Source organism: Somniosus microcephalus, chromosome 16, assembly GCF_052327205.1.
Source record: "Somniosus microcephalus isolate GS21.2 chromosome 16, FLI_Smic_1.0, whole genome shotgun sequence".
In the NCBI taxonomy this organism is placed as follows: Eukaryota; Metazoa; Chordata; class Chondrichthyes; order Squaliformes; family Somniosidae; genus Somniosus; species Somniosus microcephalus.
The window spans coordinates 75,150,659-75,174,550 of NC_141002.1; the positions used below are offsets into that span (position 1 = coordinate 75,150,659).

The following is a 23,892-nucleotide window of genomic DNA, read 5'->3' on the forward strand; positions in this document are numbered from 1 at the left end:
TAATTAAGCAAGACGTGACCTGGAAGGCTCCTAATTTGGATTGTTGCACTAAAAATAAAGGATCATGGATGTGTAGATGTGACAGTCTCAAGCCAGGGATACCAGCATGTGGGTTCACTGTGGATGAAGAGTCATCTACTTGCACAATCCAAGTACAAACATGGGGCAATAATCACACACAGGTCAGTTATCTAAGCCAGGGATGTTATTGTGTGACCACCTCTGCTACCCAATATACCCATAGGCTAGACACCTGTCAGGTTAGATGGCCAACCTTCTGCTTAAGACCTATTGAAATGGCTAGGGTAGGAAACACCTATTTGATTCGCATAAGAACTCACACTATAACCCAAATACAAATAAATATTATTATGCAGCAGGAGACCCTAGAGGCAGTGGTGAAATTTGGACATCTGATTCCACCACTATCTCTCAGTTTAAAGTCTGTCATTGAAAGAAGTCATACCTCCCAGAAACATTTGGTTAAGATGCAGCAAGACAATGCCCAAGTTGAGAAAACAATAAGCAAGTTAGGGGACCACAAGTGGTGGGTGTTGTGTCTGTGTGTTGATAGAGACACTGAAGACAGGAGTTGGTTTCATAGGTGTTTACTAAACAAAGTCTGGAGGGGGACAAACGGATACAACACAATATACAGGCTTATATAGCCCGAGTGGCCATTACTGGCATTACAGTACACATGGGGCTCTTAAAGGCACATACACTACAATTCCTCCCCTTTTAGCTAACCAGTACATAATATTTTAAGTAATTATTAATTACATGTTATAAGAAAAATAATATACACATTGCTGCAGTTAATTAATTGTAAGTCAGTCTCTCTGGAGGCTTCCTGACTCGGTCCGGATAACGCCTCGGTGGTGTAGTAGTTTCTGGTGGTGTAGTAGGTTCTTTTGGCAAGGCTGATTTGGCTTGAATGCCAGTGTCGGGTTCCAGTATCACCGGATCGGAGGTAGATATGGGTATCTCTCCTTCATCGTTAGGCGTATAGAGTTGTGGTGTAGGTTGTCCCTTTTCGGATGACTCTATGATTTGGTCAGCATGGCGCCTTATTATGCTTTCTCCGATGTCCACGGTATACATCAGCGGTCCTAGTCGTGTGCAGATAGTTCCAGGCTGCCATTTCTCGGTACGGTAGTCCCGGGCCAAAACTTGTTGACCTATCTGGAAGGTTCTAGTTGGCCTTTCATTCATGCCTTGAAATTGCCGGTTCTCCACGTCCCTTCTGATGTTGGGCTTGATCAAATCCAGCCGGCATCTTAGGCTTCTATTGAAGAACATCATGGCGGGAGTTTGGTTTGTAACCATATGTGTTGCATTCCTGTATGCGAACAAGAAGTTATCCACCTTGTGCTGAAGTTTTATGTCTTCATTACCCATGGCCTTTATGGCCTTCTTGAAGGTCTGGACAAACCTTTCAGCCAATCCATTGGTGGCGGGATGGTATGGGGCGGACGTGTAGTGCTTAACCCCATTGTTTTTTAAGAACTTCCTGAATTCTTCGGACACAAATTGCGGTCCATTATCAGAACAGATCTGTTCCGGCAGCCCATTCCTGGCAAATATGGTCCTTAATACTGTGATGGTTTTTTCCGTGGTGGTGGAGGACATCTTTATTACCTCCGGCCACTTGGAGTGTGCATCAACCGCGATTAAGAACATTGAGTCCATAAATGGACCAGCAAAGTCGATGTGTATCCTTTGCCAGGGAGATGAGGGCCACTCCCATGGATGTAGAGGGGCTTGGGGTGGAGCGTTTTGGACCTTCTGGTATCCTAGGCAGCTCTTGGTCATTTCTTCTATGTCTCCATCGATACCTGGCCACCAGACAAACGCTCTGGCTAGGTTCTTCATTTTCACTCCACCCAGATGCCCCTCGTGAAGCTCCTTTAGCACTTTATCCTGGAGTTTGGGTGGAATCACCACTCTGGATCCATACATCAAGGTTCCTCGGCATACTGACAGCTGTTCTCTTCTTTGCGAGAATGCTGGCAACAGTGGTTCGCCATGTGCTGGCCATCCCTTCACCGTTAAATCGTAGACTCGTGAGAGAGTCGGGTCATTTCTCGTTTCCTTTTCAATGGCAGAATTTGTTACTGGTAGACATTCCACTATGGTTGAGTGGAACATCTCCACTGGGTCTACTGTAGGTGCCTCTTCTACCATTGGCAACGGTAGGCGCGATGAACCGTCAGCATTCCCATGCTGTTTTGATCCTTTGTATTCTATGTTGTATTGGTGTGCCCCTAGAAAAAGGGACCACCTCTGTAGCCTTTGCGCTGTCATAATGGGAACACCCTTTTTAGGGTTGAATATGGAGATGAGGGGTTGATGGTCAGTCAACAAGGTAAATTTTTGTCCGTGTAGGTAATGGTTGAATTTCTTCACTCCCCATACCAGGCTGAGTGCTTCCCTGTCGATTTGGGCATAGTTACTCTCAGCTGAGTTCAATGAGCGTGACGCAAAAGCTATCGGCCGTTCCGAGCCATCAGGGAATTTATGCGATACTACTGCTCCTATGCCGTAAGGGGATGCATCGCACGCCAGTCTGATTGGCAGTGATGGGTTGTAATGAGCCAAAACTTCTTTGGACGTGATTAAGTCTTTGCATTTATGGAAGGCACGTTTACAGTCTTCGCTCCATTTCCAAATTACTCCTGTTTGTAGCAGTTCATTAAGAGGGTGTAGAAGAGTTGATAAGTTCGGTAAAAATTTATGATAGTAATTTATTAATCCCAGGAACAACCTTAATTGTGAGACATTTTCAGGTGCTGGGGCTTTTATGACCGCTTCAATTTTTTCAGGTGACTTATGCAACCCTTCCTTATTAATTATGTGGCCACAATATGATATTTGATTTTGGAAAAATTCGCACTTGGGGCGATTTGCTCGTAGGCCCCGTTCTCTCAGCCTAGTGAGCACCTGCTCCAAATTGGCAAGGTGCTCGTTGTCGTTTTCTCCTGTTACAAGGATGTCATCTAGGTAGCATTGAGTCCCCGGAATCCCTTGGAGGACTTGCTCCATAGCTCTTTGCCAGATAGCTGGAGAGGATGCTACTCCGAAAACCAGTCGATTGTACTGGTACAGACCTTTGTGTGTATTTATCGTGAGATATTTTTTTGAGGCCTCCTCAACCTCCATCTGTAGATATGCCTGTGCCAAGTCAATTTTGGTGAAACGTTTCCCTCCGGATAGTGAGGCGAAAATATCTTCTATCCTCGGAAGAGGATACTGTACCGTGTGAAGGACCGGGTTTACCGTCACCTTGAAGTCTCCACAGATGCGAATTTTTCTCTGTTCTTCAGATTTATCATTATTCAATGCTTTCTTCATGACTGGAACGATGGGTGTTGCCCACTCGCTCCAATCTATTTTGGATAATACGCCTGCATTTTCCAAATTCTCCAGCTCTGCCTCGACTGCTGGACGAATTGAGTATGGCACCGGTCTTGCCTTAAAAAACTTGGGAATTGCTGCATCTTCCACTTTTATTGAGGCGGTGATGCCTTTCAAGGTTCCTAGTTTCTCTTGAAACACTTCTTTGGCGTTGGCCAAGATGTCTTTTAATCGTTCAGGTATGACGTCATCATCGTTTTTTTTCTTACTGGTCACTGTCAGTGCCTGAATGGAGTGCCAGTCTAAACGTATTTTCCTGATCCATTCACGTCCCAACAGCGGTGGGCCACCATCTTGTAGAATGTATAAATACAACTTTTGTATTTCCTTGCCGTTGTATACAACAGGCACCCTTATTTTTCCTTTGGGGTATACTTTCTGCCCCGTATATGTTTTCAAGATAATGGATGTGTCTTTTAAAGATATATGCGGAAATAGCCGCTCGTAATCCCGTCGATTTATGATGGTCAGAGCTGATCCTGTATCTAGCTCCATTTTAACTGGGGACCCTGCTATCGTGAGGGCAACCCAAATGGTCTGGTAATCATCTTTGGCAATTACATTATGTAATTTGAGACAGCTTAGTCTCTTGTTTTCGGAGTCGTTATCGCTCTTCTGGTCTTCGGAGCTACTGTCCGTCATCATTTGTACCTTTCTGTACTTTTCTTTATTGATTTTTTTTTTTTCCTGTCTGTGGATTTATTTTGTCCAGATCTGCATACCCGTGCAGTGTGTCCAATCTTTCCGCATTGCCTGCATGCTTTGTCCTTGAACCAGCAGTCCCTCTGGTCATGGGTGGATCTGCCGCAGCGATAACATCTCTCGAAACCCTGTGTCATTTCATGGGTGCCGAATTCCTGTGTCTTTTGTTGTATCTCTGCAGCTCCTCTTGCGGCTGCTTCGTATGATACAGCCATACTGAAAGCCTTGTCCAGTGTTAAATCTTTTTCAGAAAGCAGCCTTTTCTGTGTTCCTTCACTTAAGAGACCGCAGGCGAATTTGTCTCGAAGATAATCTGCTAGTCCTGCCCCGAATTGGCAGTGTTTTGATAGCTTTCTTAATTCGGTGAGGTAATCAGCGTTACTTTCATTCTTGTGTTGATTTCTCTTGAAGAATTTAAATCGTTCCGCTATCAGCAGCGGTGTTGGGTTTAAGTGCTCCTGTAGGGTATCAACAATTTCTTTAAAATTCTTGTCCTTTGGTTTGGCTGGAGTGATTAAATTTCGTAACAGCCCGTATGTCTTTGCGCCCATTAGATTTAGCAGTACTGAAGCTTTTTTTTCATCTTCTATTCCATTTGCGGTGCAATATACCTCCACTCTTTCCACATATGTGGTCCAATCCTCTATCTCGTTATCAAAAACATCAATATTGCCAGACTTAGGCATCTTAGAAAAGATATGGCGCTTCCCGCGCTTTTCTTTCTTTTCTGCAGAAAAGATATGGCACTTCCCGCCGCTGCTGATGATGACAACGCTGTTTCCCGCGGTTTCCGTTCTTTTATTTATTTATTTATTTACAGTTGGAGACTCGTTCCCGCCGGACTTTCTAGGTCTGAACGCTGACCTGCTTGCAGCGCCGGCTGTCTCCCAAGTGCTCCCTCCCCGTCTGTTACTGCTTGCCTCCGCTTTCGCTGCTTGGCCCAGCTGTAGAGCCAGCTGCTGGCACCCCAGCCTGACACCCAGGAAGGATTAGCACAGTACCTGCCACCAGCTTGGCCAGCTGGTGAAACCACAGCTTCTTTCACTTTCTTGATTCTGCTGGACGCCAGAGGAATCGATGTCCTTGAGGTGCTGCCGAATTGCAGGTAATTCCGTTTCCACTTTGTCACCACTGTTGTGTCTGTGTGTTGATAGAGACACTGAAGACAGGAGTTGGTTTCATAGGTGTTTACTAAACAAAGTCTGGAGGGGAACTAACGGATACAACACAATATACAGGCTTATATAGCCCGAGTGGCCATTACCGGCATTACAGTACACATGGGGCTCTTAAAGGCACATACACTACAGTGGGAAGTAGCTTATAATGCCAGCCAACATCCCTGGGCACGAATGGTATCAGCAGCCCTAGTAATTGTTCAATGCCTGGTCTTAATAGTTCTAATTATAATGTCATGTTATTTGAGATGCTTGACACGCTGATTGAACCATCGAACCAATAATCTAGAGTTGGCATGGTTGTTAGAGGGTCAAAAATGAGAGGTCCCAATAGAGTTTTCTCCCTCTCAAGGAGGGGACTGTTAGAAATTAAGGGTGCCTAAAAACGTATATGGATATGTGAATGAAACTGTGACGTGAATATGCTGCGCTTAAATGATTGTATGTTTCTGCTCAAAACAAGTACGGGGTTAATGTATAAGTTGTGTCTTACTGGAACTGCGTAAGTTTCGATTTCCTGGAGAACTTGTATTAGAATCACGGCAAAGGCCGCGATTTTGCCGGCGCTCAGAGGGTGGGTTTGGAGGAGGGTCAGTAGTGAAAATCTAAATGATTGATGGCGGGTTACGAACCTGCCACCATCCCACCTCCACGCAACCTTACAAATTGTCGGGTTTGCGAGTCCCGATCAGATCCGACACCAAACAGCGGGAGAGGCACTTAAAGCAGTTAACAGCTTGTTAACTGCCTATATAATCCAATTTTTACAGGATTTTCCCATTACTACATTTTCAACGTGTTGCATGTTGTGCGACAAACACGCCAACTGATTGTGCCGGGTTCAGCAGCTACCTGAATTTTTGACAGCAGCACCAGACTGATACCTGGGATGGCAGGAATGACGTATGAGGAGAGATTGGGTCGATTGGGCTTATACTCACTGGAGTTTAGAAGAATGAGAGGGGATCTCATTGAAACTTATAAAATTCTTACAGGACTAGACAGACTAGATGCAGGAAGGATGTTCCCGTTGGTGGGGGAGTCCAGAACCAGGGGTCACAGTCTATGGATAAGGGGTAAGCCATTTAGGACAGAGATGAGGAGGAATTTCTTCACCCAGAGAGTGGTGACCCTGTGGAATTCTCTACCACAGAAGGCAGTTGAGGCCAATTCATTATTTCTTAAGGCTAAAGGGATCAAGGGATATGGGGAGAAAGCCGGGACAGGGTACTGAATTTGGATGATCAGCCATGATCTCATTAAATGGCGGAGCAGGCTCGAGGGTCCGAATGGGCTACTCCTGCTCCTATCTTCTATGTTTCTATGTTTCTATAAAAGCGGACCTGTAACATGGTTTACTTTCATATGCCAGAACTTTGTGTTTTGAGGTTTTGGAACACATTTTGCAGGTCTATTGAGCTTGTAAGGCTGTGATTTTGTAAATGGATGCGGCTTGGGAGCGGGTCAGCTGGTTTCTGGGTTCCAGTCCTGCCCCCAACTGCATCCTGCCCACGGATGTGATTTTCCCTTGATTGACCTTGTTAAGCCCGCTCGACGAGCTTGCCGACCAATTAAGAGGAAGTCGGTCAGATGACGTCATTTGATGACATGTCATCTGCCGGTTTTCTTAAAGGGACCATGTACAATTTTTCTTTGACAGCTCATTTCTCAGTGTTTGACAGCATTGAGGTGCTGCAAACACTGATAAATCATTGTACAAAGGTGAGCTCTTGCACTCAGGCTATCCAATGACTCCCTCCATCGGCTAGAACAGATGGCAGCTGCAGGTGTGGTTACAGAAGCAATCTGTCACTGGTGAGAGAGGTTCTCCCAATGAGATGGGACTAGATGTCCAATTCAAAACTTGTTACCTACAGAAAAGTCTAAATGCATTAAAAATGATTTTCCCAACATTTTCTTACTTCTGAAACTCACCAGTGCACCATTGGATCCTTCACACCACTTCTACAGCTGTCATCAATGCAGAAACATTACACCAGACTCGCAACACGCCACACTTACCTGGCGTAGTGTTCGGACATCAGGAACCCCGAGGCAGAAGTGGCAAAATTGAAAAAGGGCCTGTTAACAGGCAGGTAAGTAGCTTTAATTCTCTTCCCACCGCTAGGTGTCGGGTCCACGTGCAAATCGGGGACCCGACACTTGGGAAGATTGTTTGGAGTCGGGTTGACAGCGAGTTTCCTACCCGCTGTCAATTTTTGCGATTTTGACAGCGGTCCCGCCTCCAAACCCGCACTCTGAGCGCCAGCAAAATTCCGGCCTAAGTGTTTAAGCTAAGATCCATATGCACTGTGGCCTTCTTGTAAAACCCTCTCCCCACATTGACTGAGCGCTTATAACATCTATTCCTCAACTGAGATATATACCAGTGGAATGGGAACTATTTATGCCCTCTCATCCTGGTCTTCAGAATTGGAGGAAAAGCAACCTTGGCTGCATCAGAACCAGGCAGAACAGCAGCAGCAACAACAGGAGCGCCAACCTTCTTCTCAGCCAACTGATGCTGCACAGGGCAGAGGCCGTCAGCGCAGGGCTGCACTGCGCTGCAGGAGATACCCCCAACACAGGGTTTACAGGCCGAGGATGAGCTTCCTCAACATGAGTGAGCAGCAGTGCCAAAGGAGGCTGAGACATCCGCGAGAGATAGTCGCTGACATCTGCACAATGCTGCACCAACATCTGGAGCCCAGAGGAGTGGGTGGCCACTCCTTACCAGTAGCTGGTAAAGTCACCACCGTACTTAACTTCTTTGCTTCAGGGTCCTTCCAGGGATCAGCAGCAGACATTAGCGGCATCTCCTAGTCGGCTGCACACACTTGCATCAAGCAAGTTACCGATGCCCTCTTTGCAAAGTCGCACAATTACATCCACTTCTCCATGGATGAAGCAAGTGTAAATGTGCGTGCAGTTGGCTCTGCAAATATGGCAGTCTTCCCAAGGGTGTAGGGTGTCGTAGACTGCACACATGTGGCCATTAGGGCACCCCATCACAACCCAGCCATACTTGTCAACTGCAAGGGCTTCCACTCCCTTAATGTCCAGTTGGTGTGTAACCACAGGAAGAAAATTTTGCATGTTTTGTGCCAAGTTCCCTGGCAGTTGCCATGACTCATTCATCCTGAGGCAGATTGAAGGTAAGTGTGATGTTATACTCACTTTTGCTGAGCGTAGCAGATCATTGAATATTTTATGGCACTGAACCCAGATGCGTGAGCATAAAGGCCTGGCACTGACCTCCTCAGCAATTTGCAGCCAGGCTGCCTTGATTTGCTGAGGAGGCTTCCTCCGTCCATTTGAGGGGAACAGAACCTCTTTGCGCCCTCTCACTCTCTCCACAAGACCATGGACGGAGTCATTGTCAAATCTTGGAGAGGCCTTTGATCTTGAACCACTCATCTCTATATCTGCCACACTGAAAAGTATCAGCAAATGAAGGAAAAACCACAAGGCTGCATGGGCCCCTTAAATGCAGCTGAATGGAAGATGTCAGCAGAAGCGAGCAGCAGACCTAAATCCATTGATTGGGCTGGGCAACGCGCACGACGGGCTTAAGTTAAGGGAAAATAGTTAATGCAGAGCAGATTAAACCGTCAGCGGGACTGGAACCTGCCGACCAGCCAACCCGACTCCAACCTGCCGCCGATGGTAAAATCGCGGCCAAAGTGTTTTAGTTATTAGATGATGCATAACATTCTACATGGGGGCCCACAGCATAACCTTGTCTGCCAAGCTCGCTGTCTGTTGTTTGTAAGTTAGGATTTTGACTTTGTTTCATGTGTCTTTAATTTGGCCAAGGAAGGCCCAACCTATGTTTCTTCCATTATTACTAATAACCATATTATAATGCTGAGGTAGGAATTGGAGTTCGTTTAACAGAACTGCTTGTGAAGATAATTAAAAGTTAATTCGTATAAAGGACATAGAATAGAAGGAATTTATGGGAGTTAAGGTATCAACTCAGGATGGAACGGTCTGTTAGATTAAGGGGAGATAGTTTGGATAGCGACTGATTTAGCAGACAGCTCTAGCTTGGGGCCTCTGATTTAATGGCCCAAGAAAGCATGTGTAATGGTTGTGAAGACCCCCCCCTTGAGGGAGGGTCTTCATCTGTAAGTTTAGACAAAGAACTCGACATGCCATTGGGCACCTTGTTTTAAGGGGAACCTCTATAGGTTAAATGGTCCTGTCCATATTCTACCTCAAGCCCACCCCTAAAAAGAGAATAAAAGGAAGACCTAAAGAACCCTTAGCTCAGACAGTGGAGTGGAGGGCTCCCAAGAGTGAATCGTCTTCCAAGAGTGGACCCATGCTGACCCTAGTTTAACACTTTTGGGTAGTTCAAGAAGAAGAGAGACATGTGAGACAAGAAGGAGAATGAATAAGAAAAGTTGCTCGTGCACACCAGCCGTCTGTCCGATCGGGTCCGGTACCAGCTATTTGTCACGGTTGTATGTTTTTGCTGTATATCTATTGTTATATTCCGTCCTAAACTCCGATTAAACACAATATACCCACTCGATCTTGATTATTTGAAAGACTAGAGATAATCTAATCTCAACACCACCCCTGTTCCCTAGGACTGCCTGAAGAAAAATGGCAGTAGCCCAGGATAACGGCAGTAAGGCTTCAAAATTATTTTAATAGAGGAAGATAGCACAGTAGAGACTTCCTCTTCCTTCAGGTTGGTCATGATGCCATATCTAGGCTAAGGCTTTAAAAACCTTGGAAACCTCTTCAGAATTCTTCCACCCCCCCACCCCCTTAAAGGTCAAACTGCCTTTTCTGCTATTGCAGCAGTGGTCAGCTCTGCTGGAATTTTGCATTCTGGTAATGGTGGACTCCCACTTGGTGGTAGGAATCCCACTGGGAGCCTGCATAAATAAACAGATTTGATCAATGAAAATCGATTGGGGTCATGATGGTGTCAGGGCACTGAGTGGAAATTCTGCTATGCTGTGTTACTATTGGGAAGAGGAGAATCCATCCATCTCTTTGGTGCCCCATTTAGGGTTGTAGGATGGATGTCAAGGCCATGGAATAGTACAGAAAAGATTTAGTAAGGGGGCTATGAGGAGAGACTAGAGAAACTGGGGCTCTTTTCAGTAGAACATAGAAGGTTAAGAGGAACTCTAATAGATTTTCAAAATTCTGATGGCTTTGATATAGCAAATAATGAGAAACCATTTCCAGTAGCTAAAGGGCATATATTTAAGATAATCACAAAATGAAAGGAGGGATTAGGAAAAAGAAATGCATGCCCTACCAGAAACATTGGTGGAAACAGAATTCATAATGGCTTTTAAAAGGAATGTGCAAAATACTTGAAAAAAGGAAAATGTAAAAGGGTATGGGGATAAGGCAGAGGAATGGGACTATATAGCTAACTCTTTCAAAGAGTCCATGCAACCACGATGGGCCAAATGACTGCCTTCTGTTAAAAAGGTATATGATTCCTCACTTTTCTGTCTATACTTATATTTTTATTCTATTTATGCACACTGATTTCAGGAAATAAAATTGAATTTAGACAATGGAAGATAATGTGACTTTTATATATAACTTCTGAGATTATTCAAAGATATACATTTAAATCACTTGTCAAATACATAAACACCTTCTGTCCATTTGGTGATGTGTCTTCCGATAAATCCAAACCGTACAAAATTTATGTTAATAACATGGGTGTTGACAGCACTGGGAATCTACTTACATTTTTTCAACATATGTTCAGTCCTTTTGACACAGCTCTACCTGAAAGATTAATCATTATTTGAAATGAAAAATTAGAATCTTACAATTAAAATGGTCCTTTAAATGTAATCAAAGTTTGAAATATCCTATAATTACCAGAGTAATTGTGGACAATATCATTCATAGCTATGTGCCAATTTAAGTTTGCAATTTCCCTCTGTTCACCTAAGGAAAAGATCTGGAAAGCAGCATGGTGATGCTGTATGTTGTACATCAATACACTGTGCAACAGGGCCATAGATTTACATCTACTATTCCCCTGCATAAATTTCTGATTTTGACCCAGTTTTTATAGAAAAGCCCCAAACAAAGAAGCATTACTTAATGGACAGAAAATTGTGCAGCTATGTGCCCAAATTCCTGATTTTAATTCCCAGTGGGCAAAGCTCCATGCCTGCCATACAAATTTGTAAAATTTCCCCTCAACTGTTTTCTCACAGGGCATGTGGAAATATCAAAGAGTAGGTCACACCAAGCTGCTTTCAAAGCAACATTGGTGGAGGCCAGGAAACATATTGCCCATCATCCTTTCAAACATGGATAGTTGCATAAGAGAAAATGGTATCAGAATTGGTTAAGTAGCATTGTTATTCTAGAAAGAAAGTTGATTAAAATAGTGTACAGGGCAGTCTGAGTGTAATTAAACCAGCTACATACTTCTTGTACAACATGCAAAGCATAAACTTTATATAGCTAAAAAGGATATTTTAAAATTAAACATATTTCTTTTATTGAATTGCTGGGCTGAGTTGTGCTAGGCTGGTTACTTTAAAGTGGTGTAGTGAAATGCTTAACTTAATCAGAAGCAGTGCCCCAGGGTGGATACATCTCCAGGGCGGGCAGAAGTCCCTTCCTGCTGGAGCCCCCTATTGGGAAGCCTAGGCTTATATCTCCGCATTATATACTGTTCTTTTACCTCTTGGGTCTGGGTTCAAATTCAGCTTGGGTTGTAATGTTGAAGCCTCCTCTTGATGCTAGCTATAAAAATGTTGATTAAAACAAGCTTGGACAGTTTCAGCCTGTTTCCTGGTGAACTTTAAACAAGACAAAACTGCTCACAATTCAGCAATAAATGCAAATTTGCCAGTTCTCTCACTCAGAGAGCACAGACGGATAATTAATGTGGAAAATGTAAATGTTCAACTGATACAGTAAGTACCATTCTATGGTTGAAGTTAATATACACTGTTGTAGCAGACTACAGTGATCTTAATCTGAATGGGTTGGATGCCAAAAAGTGTAAGTATTCTGAGGGATAGATTTCCATGGGGTTCTCCTAACTCCTGCTGTAACTTCGATGGAAACCCTAAAGAAATAACGTAAACGGCTTATTAAATCCCACCATATAAAGAAAAGGTGAGAGAAGTTGAACAACCCACTTCACATTGGTTCATTGAAGTGACTTTGAAATAGTACTTGACAGTAGTACTCTTTATTGACAATGCAAAATAACTGGATCACCATTAGCTCTGACTGGAATTCGACAGTAAACAAATCTGGGACTAAACAGAAAATGTTTGATCATACAAAACATAGCAAAAGAACTGCAAAGAGAAATAACTAAAAGACAATTCATAAAGCTGAGGTCAAAGCAGCTGTAGCTCACAACTAGAATATTAAAGCTATCACAATTTTCCCCAAATTTCTACAATTAAAGAGTAACAATATGATAACAAATAATACCACAGCAGGCAATAAATCTGATCAAATGACTAACATTTTATACGCTTTATTTTGCATAACATTCTGTCTTTCAGTTATTTCTTCTAATAAAGTGAATTTAACAGTATAAAGTCTTTACAAGGCAAGCTTGGCAGAAGCTTGCAGACAAGCTAATAGAATTCAACAAATGTCAAGTTATAAAGACTAAAGATTTGTCATAAACAAATGGCAACACCAAATATACTAGATTGCAAAGTTTTGGCTCATATCTTGAGATAATGATAGCACGATTCTGACGAAAGCTGAAGAGTGTAACTTGGTCCACAAGTCAAATTAGTAGTGGCCTGCAGAATAGGGTCCAGGAACAAAGTTCACCATTATGTCTTGTAAACAGCAGTTTAGCAGAGAACCATCACAATGCTTTTCTGCCATCTGTATACAGTCTCATCACCTTACGAAGGCCCAGAAGAAAGTTTATTCTGCAATGTAAGGTTTGAAGATGTTTAACATCTGGGTGTGGCAGGATTCCAGCTTCAACTGCATGTTAGAAAGTTAGGAAGATAACTGAAACTACAGTCCAAACTGCATTTGTTTACTAAATTTTTGTAAAAGTGATTGTTTTCTGTGTATTAAATATCACAAATTCTATGGCAGATGGTGAGATACAAACAGCAGCATTATTTGACAATGAAGTGTGTTCTGATTGAACCCACATGTAAATTCTGTGTAGTTTTTTTGCTTTTATAAAATATTTATATTCATTTACATACAACATACATAGATATAAAGAAATACATATACGGTACATATGTTCAACCAGTATTATACAAGAATTTTTTTACAAAAACTGAGAGGCAGGAACAAATGACGTGATACAATGGTGCTAAAACACCTCCATTACTACACCTTAATGTCTGAAAAGGGTGAGTGCAGTACTTTTCTGTCAAACATTTACTGGACAGTATCAACTCAGTTGATAGTGAAATATATTAAATTGACATTTACAAATCAGAACCCTTACATAGCTAATTTTTTCACGAGAAAACTCTTTACACTTTGAGACTGTTCCCCCTATCAGCAATATCCAATTCATCAACTAGCAAATTGTTGCTGGTAGTGTCAGTCTTCAAAGGCAATGGATGTGTTTCCATACAGGCATCAGGAATATGCTGAAAGACAGAAAGTTAATTGTTATGCAGTAAAGTATTTTGACAGATTGTTTCTTTTTTAGGTTTTCGGATTTCCCACTGCCACCTCTCAGCACCATATGTTCTCATTCAATATAGAAATGTACCTATACCATTTTCTGTGCTTCGTATCCCATTGGTGGATACAGTTCTCAGAGTGAGAGTGAGAGATGATAAGTCACCAGGACCAGATGGGATGCATCCTGGAATGCTGAGAGAAATTAAGGTGGAAATCGCAGAGGTACAGGTCATAATCTTTCAATCCTCCTTGGATACGGGGGTGGTGCCAGAGGACTGGAGAATTGCAAATGTTACACCCTTGTTCAAAAAAGGGGTGTAAGGATAAACCCAGCAACTACAGGCCAGTTAGTTTAACTTTGGTAGTGAGGAAGCTTTTAGAAACAATAATCAGGGACGACATTAACAGTCACTTAGACAAGTGTGGATTAATAAAGGAAAGCCAACATGGATTTGTTAAAGGCAAATCATGTTTAACTAACTTGATTGAGTTTTTTGATTAGTTAACAGAGAGGGTTGATGAGGGCAATGCTGTTGATGTGGTGTACATGGACTTCCAAAAGGTGTTTGATAAAGTGCCACATAATGGACTTGCCAGCAAATTTGAAGCCCATGGGGGGGGGAGGGTTCAGGTGAGGGGAAACTTAGAAAGTTAAAGAGAAAGGACAAGGCAATAGTGCAGGGTAGCGATAGGGGTAATGATAACCAGAGAGTGACAGGAAAAGACAGAATGTACAAGCATAAGAGTGCACCGGCAAATAGGGTCAGAATAGGAAAAGATGGTAAAAAGACAAAAGTAAAGGCTCTTTGTCTGAATGCACACAACATTTGTAATAAGATAGATGAATTGACGGCACAAATAGAAATAAATGGGTATGATCTGATAGCCATTACAGAGATGTGGCTGCAAGGAGACCAAGGCTGGGAACTGAATATTCAGGGTTATTTGACATTTCAGAAGAATAGGCAGAAAGGAAAAGGAGGTGGGGTAGCTCTGTTAATAAAAGATGACATCAGTACAGTAGTGAGAAATGATCTTGGCTTGGAAGATAAAGATGTAGAATCAGTTTAGCTGGAGATAAGAAATAATAAGGGGAAGAAGTCACTGTGGGAGTTGTTTATAGGACCACTAACAGTAGCTACACTATGGGACAGAGTATAAATCAAGAAATAATGGGGGCTTGTAAGAAAGGTACTGCAATAATTGTGGGCGATTTTAATCTTCATATAGATTGGACAAATCAAATTGGCAAAGGTAGCCTTGAGGACGAGGTCATAGAGTGTGTTCAGGACAGTTTCTTAGAACAATATATTGTGGAACCAACCAGGGAACAGGCTATTTTAGATCTGGTAATGTGTAATGAGACAGAATTAATGAATGATCTCATAGTAAATGATCCCCTAGGGAAGAGTGATCATAACATGATAGAATTGCACATTCAGTTTGAGGGTGAGAAACTTGGGTCTGAATCTAGTGTCTTAAACTTAAATAAAGGCAATTACAAAGGTATGAAGATAGAGTTGGCTAAAGTGGACTGGGAAAATAGATTAAAAGGTAAGACGGTAGATATGGAGCATGGAGCAGCCCGTGTAATAAGGTATTAAGTAGGTTCATGGACTCCCGGGCCGCCTGCCTTTTCTGCAGCCTGGAGGAGTCTGTTTTCCACGTTTATATTGAATGTGAGAGGTTGTAGCTCCTCCTCCATTATTTGAAGGGGCTGCTCCTTGATTTTTGGCTGCCCTTCAGTCCCACGCTCCTGATCTTTGGGCACTCGGTGCGGAGGGGAGCAGGCAGGTTGGGGGACCGCCTCATAGGACTGCTCCTAGGCCTGGCCAAAGTGGCCATCAACTGGTCGAGGGGGTCGTTCAGCCCGACTGCCTGCCCCTCTTCTGTGGCCACGTTCGCACCCGGGTGGCCTTGGAGATGGAGCATGTGGTGTCTGCCGGCACGCTCAAAGCCTTCCATGACTGGTGGGCACCGCAGGGACTGGAGTTCATCATTACCCCCAGGAACAAAATTTAAATTTAATTTATTACATTTTCTTTAATGTTTTAAGTTAAGTTACAGTTTATTTGTTTTAACCAGATGAGTACATGCCACGTGGTGTCAAGCCTGAGTTAGATGGTTTTCCCAGAAGGGTCTCATTCCATTACACTTGTGAGTTAGATTGGGACCTGACTCCAGACATGTACTGCAACTTTGCCTTGCTGAAGAGGTGAAAGTGCTTGACAGGAATGAAATAAATGAGAGTATAACTGTTCCTCAAAGAGTTGCAATTAAAAGGACATTTACAGACAATAGCTAGATCAATAAATAGAAATAGAAATCTGCAAGAACACATAATAAAGACAGCAATAAGAGAAACTGGCATGCCAGAATAGGCTTGATGGTCTCCTTCTGTTTTGAAATGTCTGTGAGTTACAGATAAGTGGTACATATAAAACAATAGGGGCATTTATAATAGTCATGGGTGTAAATGAAATAACAGGGTTGCTTAGGGTACTACTTCAGTGTTGGAATGAAGTGGTATCTGCTTTATGATTTGGATGAAGGGACCGAGTGTAATGTAACCAAGTATGCGGATGATACAAAGATGGGTGGGAAAGCAAGTTTTGCAGAGGACTCAAAGAATCTGCAAAGGGATATAGACAGGCTAAGTGAGTGGACAAACATTTGGCAGATGGAGTATAATGTGGGAAAGTGCGAGGTTATCCACTTTGGCAGGAAAAATAAAAAAGCAAATTATTATTTAAATGGAGATTACAAAATGCTACAGTTCAGAGGGACCTGGGGGTCTTTGTGCATGAAACACAAAAAGTTAGCATGCAGGTACAGCAATTAATCAAAAAGGCAAATACGATTTGGACAGATTGGGTGGTTGGGCAGAAACATGGCAAATGCACTATAATGTGGATAAATGTGAGGTTATCCACTTTGGTGGCAAAAACAGGAAGGCAGATTATTATTTGAATGGCAATAGATTGGGAGAAGGGGAAGTGCAAAGAGACCTGGGTGTTCTTGTGCACCAGTCGCGGAAGGTAAGCATGCAGGTGCAGCAGGCGGTTAAGAAGGCAAATGGTATGTTGGCCTTCGTAGCAAGAGGGTTCGAGTACAGGAACAAGGATGTCTTGCTACAGCTGTACAGGGCCTTGGTGAGACCACATCTTGAGTATTGTGTGCAGTTTTGGTCACCTTACCTGAGGAAGGACGTTCTTGCCATGGAAGGAGTACAGCGAAGATTCACCAGGCTGATACCTGGGATGGCAAGAATGACGTATGAGGAGAGGTTGTGTCGATTGGGCTTATACTCACTGGAGTTTAGAAGATTGAGAGGGGATCTCATTGAAACCTATAAAATTCTGTCAGGCCTGGACAGACTAGATGCAGGAAGGATGTTTATGATGGCCGGGGAGTCCAGAACCAGGGGTCATAGTCTAAGGATAAGGGGTAAGCCATTTAGGACTGAAATGAGGAGGAATTTCTTCACCCAGAGAGTGGTGAACCTGTGGAATTCTCTGCCACAGAAGGCGGTGGAGGCCAGTTCGTTAAATATATTCAAAAAGGAGTTGGATATATTTCTTAAGGCTAAAGGGATCAAGGGATATGGGGAGAAGGCAGGGACAGGGTACTGAATTTGGATGATCAGCCATGATCTCATTGAATGGCGGAGCAGGCTCGAAGGGCCGAATGGCCTACTCCTGCTCCTATCTTCTATGTTTCTATGAATGTTGGCTTTTATTGCAAGGGGGTTGGAGTATAAAAACAGGGAAGTCCTACTACAACTGTACAGGGTATTGGTGAGACCACACCTTCAGTACTGCGTACAGTTTTGGTCTCCTTATTTAAGGAAGGATATATTTACATTGGAGGCAGTTCAGAGACAATTCACTAGGTTAATTCCAGAGATGAGGGGTTGAATTATGAAGAAAAGTTGAGCAGGTTGGGCCTATACTCATTGGAATTTAGAAGAATGAGAGGTGATCTTATTGAAACATATAAGATACTGAGGGGGCTTGACAAGGTAGATGCAGAGAGGATGTTTTCCCTCATGGGGAAATCTAGAACTCAGGGGCATAGTTTCAGAATAAAGGGTCTCCCTTTTAGAACAGAGATGAGGATTTCTTCTCTCAGAGGGTCGTAAATCTGTGGAATTCTCTGCCCCAGAGAGCTGTGGAGGCTAGGTCATTAAATACATTTAAGGTGGAGATAGATTTTTGCAAGATAAGGGAATGAAGTGTTATGGGGAGTGGGCTGGGAAGTGGCTTTGAGCCCAAGATCAGCTATGATCTTATTGAATGGCGGAGCAGGCTCGAGGAACTGAGTGGCCTATTCCTGCTCCTATTTCTTATGTTCTTATAAGCAGTGGCAGACTTTTAAGGAGATATTTCATAACTCTCAAAAAAGATATATTCCAGTGAGAAATAAAGGGCTCGAATTTCCAAGCCCCGTGGAGGCAGGTTTGGAGGCAGGAGTGGGGGGAAATTGCAGAATCGGGGGCACGAACCCTTCCCGCCCCAAACCTGCCTCCATGCCCATTTCCCAGGAGCCGGGTACCCGACCTGTGCTGGGAGCCGCCTCCCTGAGGCAGGAAGGGGATTAGTGCCAATTAACTGCCTGTTAACAGGCAGTTTTTGGCCTAATCCCTATTTTTAGCCCTGAAGTGTGGGCTTCCCGACGGCTCCAAACCACACCAAGTTAACGAGGCGGATCGTCGAGCTGAAGGGCTTGGAGGGGTCGAGATGTCCAGTGTTCAGGTGAGTGATGGGTGCATGAGTGCAGAGGTAAGTGTGTTTGGTGTGTGTAAAGTGTTTAAATAAGTTTTACTTACCTTTACTTACTAATGCAGGCTTCCTTCCTTCAGGTCTCGGGAGTCCCTCATCTCACCGGCACAGAAAGCAGAATGGCCGCGAGCTGTCAAAAGTTGCAGCATTCTGCTTTCTGTTCTGGAGAGATTTCTAACTGAGTCTGTGGAGAAGAACTCAAGTTAGAAGTCAGATTGTCAGTGTTTGACAGCTTCACAGAGCTGTCAAACGCTGATATTTCATCTGTCAAAAGCTCTTGACAGATGAAATGTTAATCCCTGACATCACCTGTAACCGGGTGTCCCTTAATTGGCCTTCTGAGCCCGCTGGGTGGGCTCAACAAGGTCAATCAAGGGAAAATCGCGTGGGTTGGCCACAAATCGATGGAGGCGGGACTACAACCAAAAAGTGGGAGTCCCGCCTCCATCATGTCCCCATTGACAAAATCCAGCCCATCGACTCTATGAGAAGGATGAACCATCTGTGGCTAACTAAGGAAGTTAAGGAGGGTATCAAATTGAAAGAAAAGGCATACAATGTTGTGAAGATTAGTGGAAGGCCAGAAGATTGGGAAATTTTTAGAAACTCACAAAGGATGACTAAAAAAAGAGGGAGAAAATAGATTTTGAGAGTAATCTAGCAAGAAATATAAAAACAGACAGTAAGAGCTTCTACAAATATATAAAAAGGAAGAGAGTAGCTAAAGTAAACGTTGATCCCTTAAAGGATGAGACTGGGGATTTAATAATGGGAAACAAGGTGTTCTGGACTTATTACATGCAGGTAGCACCCTCTGGTGGTAGCTATTGTATAGCAGTGTGTTATTTGACCTTCCTGTCTGCCCCAGAAGTAGTATTCCAGGGAGTGTTTTGCTGAGTTGTGAACAAAGCCCACATGAAGCAGCCATTCTGAATCCTCCTCCATCCTTCCTTATACACTAGGCAAGACACAATGTCTGTAAGTATCCTTGTTTAGTAACATGATAACAACCTTGTCGGTGTAGTATTTTGACAATACTTTGTCCATAAGAAGTTTATTAGCTGTTAGCTACCGAGGTTTAGCTTCAGTGCTATTTACTTATACTGTTAGCCTATTCTGTTTTCATAAACATGTTTGTATCTTATGTAACATCTAATGTATAGTACTCAGCTCTGTGTACAAAACATACTTTGTCTTTGTTTACAGTTTCACAATTTTATTCAAGTAAAGCTTCAAAACAGCAACCTGCTTCTCGAGGAGTTATTTGAATGAGTGTTTAGCTGGCTGGATAACTGGATAGGAGTACATCTAGCGAGACCAGTACACAAGGAAATGGCAGAGACTTTGAACAAATATTTTGTATCGGTCTTCACGGTAGAAGGCACTAAAAGCATCCCAATAATAATGGAAAATCAATGGGCACAAGGGAGGGAGGAACTTAAAACAATCACTATCACTACAGAAAAAGTACTAGGCAAACTAATGGGACTAAAGGCTAACAAGTCCCCTGGACCTGTTGGCCTGCATCCTAGGATCTTAAAAGAAGTGACTGCAGAGATAGAGGATGCATTGGTTATAATCTTCCAAAATTCCCTAGACTCTGGAAAGGTCCCAGCGGATTGGAAAACCGCAAATGTAATGCCCCTATTCAAGAAAGGAGGGAGACAGAAAGCAGGAAACTATAGACCAGTTAGCCTAACATCTGGCATTGGGAAAATGCTGGAATCGATTATTAAGGAAGTAGTAGCAGGACATTTAGAAAATCATAATACAACCAAGCAGAGTCAACATGGTTTTATGAAAGGGAAATCGTATTTGACAAATTTATTAGAGTTTTTTGAGGGTGTAACGAGCAGGGTGGATGAAGGGGAACCAGGAGATGTAGTGTATTTGGATTTCCAGAAGGCATTCGATAAGCTACCACATAACAGGTTACTGCACAAGGTAAGAGGTCATGGTGTTGGGGTAATATATTAGCATAGATAGAGGATTGGCTAACTAACAGAAAACAGAGAATCTGGATAAATGGGTTATTTTCAGGTTGCAAATTATAACTAGTGGGGTGCCACAGGGCTCAGTGCTGGGGCCTCAACTATTTACAATCTATATTAATGACTTGGATGAAGGAAGTGAGTGCATTGTAGCCAAATTTGCTGACGATACAAAGATAGGTGGGAAAGCAAGTTTTGAGGAGGACACAAAGAAACTGCAAAGGGATATAGATGTGATTGGGCAAAAATTTGGCAGATGGAGTATAATGTGGGAAAATATGAGGTTATCCACTTTGGTAGGAAGAATAGAAAAGCAAAATATTATTTAAATGGAGAAAGTCTACAGAATGCTGCGGTACAGAGGGATTTGGGTGCCCTCGTACATGAAACACAAAAAGTTAGCATGCAGGTACAGCAAGTAATTAGGAAGGCAAATGGAATGTTGGCCTTTATTGCAAGGGGGATGGAGTATAAAAGTAGGGAAGTCTTGCTACAACTGTACAGGGCATTGGTGAGACCACACCTAGAGTACTGCGTACAGTTTTGGTCTCCTTATTTAAGGAAGGATATACTTGCATTGGAGGCAGTTCAGAGAAGGTTCACTAGGTTGATTCCTGGGATGAAGGGGTCGTCTTATGAAGAAAGGTTGAGCAGGTTGGGCCTATACACATTGGAGTTTAGAAGAATGAGAGGTGATCTTATTGAAATATATAAGATTCTGAAGGGGTTTGACAGGGTAGATGCTGAGAGGATGTTTCCCCTCGTAAGGGAATCTAGAACTAGGGGACATAGTTTCAGAATAAGGGGTAGCCCATTTAAGATGGAGATGAGGAGGAATTTCTTCTCTGAGGGTCATGAATCTTTGGAATTCTCTACCCCAGAGAGCTGTGGAAGCTGAGTCATTGAATATATTCAAGGCGGAGATAGATAGATTTTTGAACTACAGGGGAGTCAAGGGTTATGGGGAACAGGCAGAAAAGTGGAGTTGAGGCCAAGATCAGATCAGTCATGATCTTATTGAATGATGGAACAGGCTTGAGGGGCCGAATGGCCTACTCCTGCTCCTATTTCTTATGTTCTTATGACAGTGGCAGCATGGATATGAAATTGACTAAGTGACAGGAAACAGAGCGTAGTGGTGAATGGTTGTTTTTCGGACTGGAGGAAGGTATACAGTGGTGTTCCCCAGATGTCGGTACGAAGACCACTGCTTTTCTTGATATATATTAATGACTTGGACTTGGGTGTACAGGACACAATTCCAAAATTTGCAGATGACACAAAACTTGGAAGTATAGTGAACGGTGAGGAGGATAGTGATAGACTTCAGAAGGACATAGATAGGCTGGTGAAATGGGCAGACACATGGCAGATGAAATTTAATTCAGAAAAGTGTGAAGTGATCCATTTTGGTAGGAAAAACGAGGAGAGGCAATATAAACTAAAGGGTACAATCCTAAGGGGGTGCATGAACAGAGAGATCTGGGGGTATATGTGCACAAATCATCGAAGCTGGCAGGGCAGGTTGAGAAAGCGGTTAAAAAAGCATACAGGATCCTGGGCTTCATAATAGCGGCATAGAGTACAAAAGCAAGGAAGTTATGATGAACCTGGTTCGGCCTCAACTGGAGTATTATGTCCAATTCTGGGCGCCGCACTTTAGGAACGATGTGAAGGCCTTAGAGAGAGTGCAGAAAAGATTTACAAGAATGATTCCAGGGATGAGGGACTTCAGTTAGGGAATAGACTAGAGAAGCTGGGGTTGTTCTCCTTAGAGCAGAGAAGGTTGCGAGGAGATTTGATAGAGGTGTTCAAAATCATGAGTCTAGACAAAGTGGATAGAGAGAAACTGTTCCCATTGGCGGAAGGGTCGAGAACCAGAGGACACAGATTTAAGGTGATTGGCAAAAGAACCAAAGGCGACATGAGGAAAAACTTTTTTACGCAGCAAGTGCTTAGGATCTGGAATGCACTGCCTGAAAGGGTGGTGGAGGCAAACTCAATCATGGTTCTCAAAAGGTAATTGGATAAGTACCTGAAGGAAAAAAAATTGCAGGGCTATGGGGATAGGGCGGGGGAGTGTGACTAGCTGAAGTGCTCTTGCAGAGAGCTGGCACAGGCTCAACAGGCCGAATGGCCTCCTTCTGTGCTGAAACCATTCTATGATTCTATTCTATAATTCTATGAATGCACTAGAGCTTTGTTATGCATGCTTCAGTGTCAGATTAGCTTAGTAGGCTGCACTCTTACCTGAGTCAGAAGGTTGTGAGTTCAAATCTCACTCCAAGGAATTAAGCAGATAACTTAGATTGACACTTCAGTGGAGTACTGAGGGGGTGCTGCATTGTCGCAGGTGATGATATTCAGATGAGAAGTTAAACCCCCTATTGAGGTAGATATAAAAGATCCCATGGCACTATTTGATGAAGAGCAGGGTAGTTCACCTGGTGTCCTGGTCAACATTCTGCCCTCAGTCAACATCACCAAAACAGATTAACCAATCACATCTCATTTGCTGTTTGCAGGACCTTGCTGTGCAGAAATTGGCTGCTATGTTTGCCTACAAAAAGCAGCGACTGCACTTCCAAAGTGATTAATTGGCTCTGAAGCACTTTGGGATATTCTGAGGATGTTATATAAATGCAAGTTCTTCTAATGCACTTAAATAAGGGTGACGTAATAAAACTCACTACGCACTTGGTTTGAGCATAAAGCAAGGCTTTAATCAACTTGTTTCAGAACATGGAAGTCTAGTTGTATTTCACTAGATCCTTGTCTTACAAAATGTCCCTGGCAAGCTGGGGCCCACGCCCGAGTATTTATACTCCTTGGACGGCGCCACCAGCTGGCCGTCCAGTGTTATTTCATAAGTAGTTTCTTGATGAGATTTATAACAAAGGGCTTTGATATTTAGTCTTAAAAATTGGACCCAGCATTAAATCCACTCATCTTAAATTAAATGTTAAAGTCAAATTGCATTCTTGCAGATGGGGAAGGAGGTCCTTAAACAGACACTGACATTTTTTAACATCAATTTTACATTAAATATGATATTTACTTTTAAAGTACCCTTACTAAAGGTTTAGATATTGGAAGACAAAAATGTTCAAAGAAGACATGATAAGGAGACCAGCTGGCACCAGAATTGGACTTCCTACCATTATAACACCAACTATATCTGCA

At 43.0% G+C, this 23,892-nt stretch overlaps 1 protein-coding gene across 1 annotated transcript in view; it reads right to left on the reverse strand.

Moving 5' to 3' along the window:
• Positions 1–10,851: 10,851 nt before the first annotated feature.
• The window catches only part of ppfia2 (PTPRF interacting protein alpha 2), a 368,545-nt gene continuing 355,504 nt past the window's right edge, over positions 10,852–23,892 (reverse strand). Inside the window, exon 29 of the mRNA XM_086009289.1 lies at positions 10,852–13,900. The gene's annotated coding sequence lies outside the window, so the exon portion shown is untranslated. The remainder of the gene's footprint in view (positions 13,901–23,892) is intronic.